Source organism: Salvelinus sp. IW2-2015, linkage group LG15 (genome assembly GCF_002910315.2).
Source record: "Salvelinus sp. IW2-2015 linkage group LG15, ASM291031v2, whole genome shotgun sequence".
In the NCBI taxonomy this organism is placed as follows: domain Eukaryota; kingdom Metazoa; phylum Chordata; class Actinopteri; order Salmoniformes; family Salmonidae; genus Salvelinus; species Salvelinus sp. IW2-2015.
In genome coordinates this window covers 23,064,765-23,074,206 of record NC_036855.1, presented here as the reverse complement: position 1 = coordinate 23,074,206, position 9,442 = coordinate 23,064,765, and the positions used below count along the sequence as shown (strand labels likewise).

At 47.4% G+C, this 9,442-nt stretch overlaps 1 pseudogene; it reads left to right on the top strand.

The window, feature by feature from the left end:
* The window catches only part of LOC111974036 (tetratricopeptide repeat protein 28-like), a 378,056-nt pseudogene that overhangs the window by 358,480 nt on the left and 10,134 nt on the right, over positions 1 to 9,442 (top strand).

Below are 9,442 nucleotides of genomic sequence, written 5' to 3'. Positions count from 1 at the left end.
TCTCTCTCTCTCTCTCTCTCTCTCTCTCTCATCTCTATTACAATGACCTTATCCCCATACCCCTCAGACTTAACAGCCAAACAGATGTTAGCCCAAGCAACACTATTTTGTCATTTCACACCCAAGTTCTTTCCCCAGGCAACTCCGTAGTGTTTGGGATATTTCCTCCAGTCAGTGTAGCTGTCATGGTGGTGTGTTGTTGGGAAAGGAAAGGACACACTGCAGTGGTCCTCAGTGAATAGGTTAGATGATTATTCATGAGGAAGCAGGGAGGGCTTTACTGCTGGTGGTAAAGCTATATGACCTTGGTAAATAGCCTGACCCACTTCAGGGCTGATTTACATAGCCAACTATGTCCCACTATGCAATATTACTGCACTTAATATTCATACAGCATCTGTACTGTTGGAATGAGATGACTTGACCTCATGTTCGACCGTTTAAACCTAATTGTGTTTCAACACCCTCACTCTGATCCGCCGTGTCCTCTGTGACCTGCCCACGGTTCAATCAGATTTGTGATGAATACATGGTTTCATATTGTCACATGGGATTAATAGATGAATGTTGAGTGCAGTGTGGTGGGTTTGATGTTTTACTGCTCATAACTTCTATCAGAGAGGGTGAACGTAGCCCTGGGGAAAAGACATGATGAGAGTCATTTTAGGCATCGTGATGGGGTCTACATGTGCAACTGTCAGTGTGAAAATGTCCGATAAAAGTTACGGTAATCATGGGTTATATTGGGTGCATACATGGCAGTGTAAATGTCCTAGGCCCCTATTCTGATGTTAGCTTTACAGCATCGAGGCGGGACATTGCCAGCACAGCACTTTTGGGATTGTTTTCTTTTAATCTGTGAAGGGTGAGGTTGGCCCCGGGGGGAAGGTGGTGTGAGAAATTAGTTTTCATCTTAAAGGGATGTCTGTGTGCCCAAAAGATTGAACTAGCTTTGCAGGAATCAGCCTGCAGCTCTATCAGCAGAGTCAGACAGCCCGGTCTGGACTTCTAGCACTAATGCTGCACAACCACACTCTCCCAGTGCTCTCTCTCTCTCTCTCTCTCTCTCTCTTTCTCTCTCTCCTCTCGTCTGACATACTTTAGTGGCCTGGATAGCTTTAACCAACTCACCACGCACACACATACACACACACACACACACACACACACACACACACACTCTCACACATATGCCTGATTCATCCCGATTCCATCCCTTCCATGTGACAGTCCCAGGGCAGCAGCTATCTGAATGTTTGGTGTGCATGGTTCAATCTCACTTCTGGACTCATACAGACTGGCTGTGGAGGTGGAACATTCTCAGTCTTCTTGAAGGCCTGCCAACAGAAAAGGAATAGGAAACCAATAACAACTCCCATGAATCAGCACTCCTGACTGGCCTGGCCTGGCAGCACAGCCTCCGCCCACACTGTGTCTGCCCTCCCACCTTTGTCTCTCCCTCTTCTTCTCCCTCTCCAGCCTGATGTTAGTGTCTGAGACTGAACAGAGAAAAGATGTGGAGCATCTTTGAGATGAGACGGGAGGATAGCTGAGGTGAATATCAGAGCTGTGTCCATCAGGCCCAATATCACAGATCCATGATTTGGGCTGAGTTGCCTGATTCAGCTACAGACTTCCAGGAGTCTGTTACAGACATTTTACACATCAATTTGTCCTAGAACTTCCCATAACATCGCAGGCCTGTGCTATGGACGAAGGCTGAGGTAGAGTGCAGGTTGTGAAACCAGGAGACATCCCGAAACGGTTTAAGCTACAGACTATTATGACCCCACCATGGAAAGGCTCTCACGAACACGTCCGAGGTGATTTGTTTTGCTATATGATGCTCACATGCCGCAGGACTCGTTACAATGTAAGGGTTTTTCTTCAAAGGAGATCATTGCATTGTGATGGTTCCTGATGTTTACCTGAGCTTAATAAATTCACATAGTTACTGTCACAAACTCCACACAGATTAGTTTTCTGTACTTACTGTACTTTTTTTATCAGGTTATTGGCACATCTCATTTTTGGAGTGACATTAGTCAATAAAACTCATGAATGTAACTTTAAAAAAAAAGTTTTTTACCCCCTTTTTCTCCCCAATGTCTTGTCTCATCGCTACAACTCCCGTACGGGCTCGGGAGAGACAAAGGTCGAGAGCCATGCGTCCTCCGAAACACAACGCACTGCTTCTTGACACAATGCACATCCAACCCGGAAGCCAGCCGCACCAATGTGTCGGAGGAAACACCGTACACCTAGCAACCTGGTCAGCGTGCACTGCACCTGGCCCGCCACAGGAGTCGCTAGTGCACGATGAGACAAGGATATCCCTACCGGCCAAGCCCTCCCTAACCCAGACGACGCTGGCCCAATTGTGCGTCGCCCCATGGACCTCCCGGTCGCAGCCAGCTGCAACAAAGCCTGGGCTCGAACCCAGAGTCTCTGGTGGCACAGCTAGCACTGTGATGCAGTGCCTTAGACCACTGCGCCACCTGGTAGGCCCATGAATGTAACTTTTTATGTCAAATAATTTGGTCCTGAAAATAAAAAAGCAGAGCACTTCAATGTGAGGCTGAATATGAGAGCTTGCCAAGCAGATACTTGAAATGAGTGACCAGACTGATGGGCTGATTTGGCTTGGGAATGATCAGGTTAAGAAGGAGAGGGGTAGCAGTGTAGATATCAAACATCATTTACACTGATGGGGGCTGCTGCCATCTAGTGGCTTTACTCTTCTACTGCAACTCTCTGAGAGCTCTACAGCCAACAGGGATATGGATGTATCTGATGTTTGTCTGTGTGTTATTTGTCCTACAGCTCTACCGAGCGTCTGCACTGTTTGAGACCATTCGTCACGAGGCCCAGCACAGCACCGACTACAAACTGTCTCTGTTTGACCTGCAGACTTCCTCCTATCAGGCACTCCAGAGGGTCCTCGTCAGCCTAGGTTCTCACACTTTACACTCTCTTTGTCCATTGCTCACTTCTCTTTTTGATTGCTGTTCTGCTCTATTTCCATCTTTATTTGTGTCTTCTGTATAAAAAAAAAATCCACCACTCCATAATGAACTGGGGCTCCCGAGTGGCACGGCGGTCTAAGGCACTGCATCTCAGTGCTAGAGGCGTCACTAAGACCCTGGTTCGATTCCAGGCTGTATCACAACTGGCCGTGATTGGGAGTCCCATAGGGCGGCGCACAATTGGCCCAGCGTCGTCTGGGTTAGGGTTTGGCCGGGGTAACTGACTTGCCTAGTTAAATAAAGGTTCAATTTAAAAAAATTACTGAAAAAAAAGAAACCGAAAGAAATACAATATTGACCATTGACCTTCTTCCGGCCAGGCCACCATGACGAGGCGTTGGCGGTGGCAGAGCGGGGTCGGACACGAGCATTTGCTGACCTGCTGGTGGAGAGGCAGACAGGCCAGCAGGACTCAGACCCCTACACCCCAGTCACAGTGGAGCACATCCTGGACACGGTGAACAGCCAGAGGGCCCTGGTGCTCTACTTCTCCATGGCTGCTGGGTACCTGTACAGCTGGCTGCTGGCTCCAGGAGCAGGTAAGACCTGAGAGGGAGAGGGAGGCGTAGGACAACTAACTCAGTTCCTCTGTGTGCTGATACAATGAGCTATAAGGGTAAAGGGACTATAAATCTGTACAAACTATTATGCCACATTACACGACACATTATACAGACACAAAACACACACATACACGCTCACTCAAACAGTGAATTTCATCATGATTGTGCTTTGTTTAGCTGAGAGTCCTGGAAGGCATGGCTTGTGTTCAGAGGCGGGCGAGGGTAAGAAAGCCCTCTTTAACAGGCGGCGGCAGCGCCACCTGCCACTCCACTGCTGGCAGTGCCACCCCGCCTGGCCTTTCACCCCCCAGGGCACCTGCCAATGAACCATGGTAACCGAGAGTGACAAAGCCAAAGAGCACTTGCACAATCAACATCCGCACAAACAAGTCAACAGGGAAACACACACACACATACTCCTGTGCGTACACACACAATCTCACACAAACAAGCTTTGTGCATTAGTTTGTGCTGTTTTTAGTATTGAGTAGCCTCTCTTTCTCTCTCTCTTTCTCTCTCTCTCTCTCTTTAGTATTGAGTAGTGAGACTTCATAGCCTCTCTTTCTCTCTCTCTCTCTCTCTCAGTCTCTCCTCTCTCTCTCTCTCTCTCTCTCTTCTCTCCTCTCCTCTCTCTCCTCTCTCCTCTCTCTCTCTCTCTCTCTCTCTCTCTCTCTCTCTCTGCTCTCCTCTCTCTCTCTCTCTCTCTCTCTCACACCAAAAGTTAATAGAGGAGGCTGTGAGCACAGTTACTGCTCTGGCTGACTGACAGCTCTCCTGCCATGGAGACTGCTAGTCCTTGCTTCTCTTTTAGCCCTACTCACAAAGTGGGAATGAAAGCTGGGTGTCTGACCCCTAACAGTAGTCATATAGATGGGTGTAATACTGCAGAGGGGAATGAAAGCTGGGTGTCTGACCCCCTAACAGTAAGTCATATAGATGGGTGATACTGCAGAGGGGAATGAAACTGGGTGTCTGACCCCCCTAACAGTAGTCATATAGATGGTGGAATACTGCCAGAGGGGAATGAAAGCTGGGTGTCTGACCCCCCTAAAAGAAGTCATATAGATGGGTGTAATACTGCAGAGGGGAATGAAAGCTGGGTGTCTGACCCCCCTAACAGTAGTCATATAGATGGGTGGAATACTGCAGAGGGAATGAAAGCTGGGTGTCTGACCCCCCTAACAGTAGAAATATAGATGGGTGTAATACTGCAGGGGGAATGAAAGCTGGGTGTCTGACCCCCTAACGAAGTCATAATAGATGGTTGTAATACTGCAGAGGGGAATGAAAGCTGGGTGTCTACCCGCCTCTAACAGTAGAAAATATAGATGGGTGTAATACTGCAGAGGGGAATGAAAGGTTGAAAGAGCTGCCTTTTGCCTGAGGCTAAGAGAGGCTACCAGTCCTTTAATTAGCCTTCTGCTCTGTCCCAGTCTCTCCCGGGCATTCACTCGTATACTGCTGGCATACACACTGAACAGGGTCTGGGTAAAATAACCCTTAGTCAGTAAAGGGACTCCTCTAATCATTTAACTGGTGAGCAGCCTGTCTGACAACTCACAGATCTGAACACATTCAAAGCCAAACTCAACCCCCACACTCAGTATCTACCACCACCACCACTGCTGTGGTAGTTCTCCCCTCCTCCCTCCCTTCTCCCCCAACATCTCAGCTCCCATGGCACGGAGCAGATGGCACAGGCAGCCACGCTTATATTTTATTGAACATTATTTGTTTTATTCATTTTGCTCTGCAGATGTGCAGATCCTACGTGTAGCGTAACTTAGTTTTCAGAGTGAAATCTCTCCATATGGTCTGTTTGTTGGGCTGTTTTAAAGTGAAGTCAACTAAACCGTTTTTATTACACTTTCATTGTAGTGTAATAAGTCCAACAGTGCTGTGTGCATCATGACGTAATGTGATGTGACCAATATGTTGAGCTTGTTCTCCTTTTCTCATTCTCTCTCTCCCAGGCATCCTGAAGTTCCATGAGGTGTACTTGGGAGAGGGCGTGCCAGAGGGCGGGCCAGAGGGCGGGCCAGACCTCCATGAGGGTGGGGGAGGGGGTGTGGCCAGCGGCTCATCTTTGGAGCAGCACATTGCCAGTGCTCGGGAGGCCCTGGGAGTAGAGTCCTACTACAGCAGGTAACATACACACACACACACACTCACACACTCACACACACTCAAAGCCCAGAATAAATATACCATTCTATAGGGTGGAGACAGGCTGATGCTCATAGAAGACTGTGCTGTTCTGTATGCTGTCTCAGGGAGTCATTGTGCACCTGTGGGGGGTGTGATGACAGGACCCCGCTACCTGTCTAAAAAACAACTGCTCTCTGCCACCACTGACAACCAATGAGACAGAATAATGGACCTCTGGATGCCCACTGAACTCACTTAAGAAATACTGTCTGGGACTGGGAGACAGGGAAACACAGCAGAGGGCCGAGGAGAGGAAGAAGATGGAGCTGAAGAAAGGAGGAAGGCAGCGATACAGGGGGAAATGGATGGAGTGATACAGGGAGAAATGGATGGAGTGAGATACAGGGGGAAATGGATGGAGTGAGATACAGGGAGAAATGGATGGAGTGAGATACAGGGAGAAATGGATGGAGTGAGATACAGGGAGAAATTGATGGAGTGAGATACAGGGAGAAATGGATGGAGTGAGATACAGGGGGAAATGGATGGAGTGAGATACAGGGAGAAATGGATGGAGTGAGATACAGGGGAAATGGGATGGATGAGAAATACAGGGAGAAATGGATGGAGTGAGATACAGGGGGAAATGGATGGAGTGAGATACAGGGGGAAATGGATGGAGTGAGATACAGAGATGGGAGGAGACGTGTTAGACTGTGTAGAATATGAAGTGACTTTGAAAAAAGAACAGTTAATGACAAATTAATTAATTGAGCAATCAAACTGCAGGTTTACTTCAGGTGACGACTCGTGTCATTGAACTTCCACACAAATGTTCCCTATCATTAACCTACATTTTGCATGAGGGCACATGTTTCTCAAATGAGGAATTAGCCCATAGTGGACAGCCTGTGTGCCTACTGCCAACCTCCACCCCCACCGGCCTGCCATGCCCTCCTGCCCCATTACTGAGTCATTTACCGCTCCAATGGGAAGCAGCACACATGCCACTACGCCTGGCTGGCCACAATATGGCACCACTTACCGCCCCATTCACTCTCCACAGAGGATAAAGAGAGGGATACGGAGAAGGGGAGGGAAGTGTGAGGGGAAGATAGCGGGAGGGAGAGAGAAACAGAGAGAGAGAAAAGGGAAGCATCCATATTTGGGAAGACTGTGTCTCCTCAGTCCTCATCAATAAATCCAGTCAACCATAGAGTATCTTTCCCCACTTCCCATCTCCCCATACCGTCTGACCTGAACAGTATGTACCTCTCCCACCTGCTAACATGCGTGTGAGTGCAGCCGCTCTGTGTTAGACAGATGTGGACAGAGAGGGACCTCATGGGAAGGGATCTCAGAGAAAGGCTACCGCAAATATATGGATTACTGGAGAGAGAAATGAGAGAGAAAGAGAGAGGGAGAGATTTTAGATGAGAGCAACAGTTCCCATGGTTAAACTTGGAACCGTTGTGAGCAGTGAGCTGACAGAGGAAGATGGAGGGGAGTTTGGATGAGATGTGGGGGTAAAAGAGGGGGGCAGGGATGGAGGGATGGATAGATAGAGAGGTGTGTATGGAGAGAGGAGGGGTGTAGATACAGAGGGGGTAGAGGATGGAAGAACAGAACAGACTCCCTGCTAGGTGCTGGCTGGATCAGCATTAGCAGCATATGAAAAAGAGGATTTAATTCTGCTTCTTGTTAGGGCCCTTCCTGGACCACGCCTGGGAAACTGGGCTGGACGGGTGTGTGTGTGTGAATAAGAGTGTGCGTGCGCATGCAGTCTGTATGTCTAATGGTATAAACCCCCCCTCCACCGCTATCTCTCCCCCTCTCACTCCTTCTTCTTCTCCCCCCCCCCCCCMCYCTCTCTCTCTCTCTCTCTCTCTCTCTCTCTCAGGGGTTGTTCCAGCAGTGAGACAGAGAGTGAGGCAGGGGACCTGTTGGACCAGCAGTTTGAAGAGCTCAACAACAAACTCAACTCTGTGACTGACCCCACTGGCTTCCTCCGCATGGTGTCCAGAAACAACCTCTTCAACAGGTGAGACAGACACTGTGTGAGACACTGGCCTCCAGTTAGCCTTTATCGTTCATCTCCAATTCCCCCACATTTCCATAATAAGAAAGCTATCTGATGAGGGAGAGGATCCGGCTTGGTAGGTGAATTCATTTGAATAATTCGCTTTCTGGGAAAATTGTGTTTTCTCCTTTATTTAGCCATCGCAGAGGCATGTGAATCCTCTTTATTAAACTGGCTGAGCAGGGCAGAGCTGGAAAAGCCTGTATCAGCTCTCTGCCTTCATTAGACTATTAGGAGTGTGTGTTTATGTGTGTGCCCATGAACTGTATGCAAGTGTGAGTCTATCTGTTTTTGGAGCCCAGTTGTACATATTTGTGTGTGTGTGATTTAATGATGGTATATACACTTGACTGAGTGTGTCTGTGTTAGTATCACTTTGTCATTCAGTGCATGTGTATACACTGTACTGATTGGCGATATGTGTCCGTGTGTTTAAGTGTGTGTGTGTTTAAGCATGCGTGTGTGTGTGTGTTTAAGCGTGCGCGCGCGTGTGTGTGTATGTGTGTGCGTGCGTGCGTGCGTGCGCGTGTCTGGGTCTGGGTCGTATTTCTCTGTCCTCGTCTCCAGTTGAGCTCCTCTTTGATGAGAGGGTAATTCCAGCTGTAATTGAGTCTCCATGCTCATTAAGCCTCTTTAATGGGTTGCCAGTAATAATCCGCTCATTATTTTGGGCCCCAAAAAACTATCTGAATCATGAAGCCCCTTGTGCTTAAGAGCCACTCGTCAATCTCACTAAAGCAGAGGAAAATGAATAAAGGCTCATTGTCATTTCAAGTCATACATTTTGGGGTTTTGATATTAAGATAAAATGTGGCCTTCAAGGTCTCTCTCTTATTTTATTCCTCATCAACGTGGCCCTTTGCTGTCTGAGTTGAAGACTGTTGACGTGAGAGAGCAACATTATTACCTCAATGACTTTTAATTCAGAGAATAGATTTTATTAGAAGAAAAAAAAAACATTACAAAAAAATTATATATCAACAATGGAATGAAGAACAAGGTCAAAAAACAGGGATTTGGAGCATGAAAGTATGATTGTGCCAAGGTGTCTAAATGTCTGACATTATCTTTGACCTCATCTATCTTTAGAGAGAGCTACTAAAGTGAATATATATATATATATACACAGGAGCTAGCTAATTTGACCTCATCTTTAATCTTGGAAACCCAGAATTAAAATCTTGCGTAATTGCGTCAAATGCTTAATTAAGTTCTGGGGTCAGAAAAAATACTAGAACGAGGAGCTGAAATAGGGAGGTAGCTCCACCCCCTACAGGCAAGTCTATGTGCCAAATGTCCCCTCCCCTTCCGAAAGATGCGGATTTGTGCAAATGATCAGTGATCAAATGAACAAAGTTCCTCGTTAGTTGTCGCAACCCACAGTATGTTGACAGACGCTACAATACCAGTTCTGTTACATCTGTCCACGAGAGATTACCTCATCTGTAATCTCACTTTCTAAGGACTAACAGAGCTCTTCTCTCAGATGTTCCTAGGCATTGTATAGAGGTTAAGGAGAACTCTATTGAAGGGCTCAGTAAACCTATAAACACACAGACAGGAACGTCAGGATAGCCTCTCTAGGTGTCTATCGGCTTGTTTGGTGCAATAGAATTAGATGACTG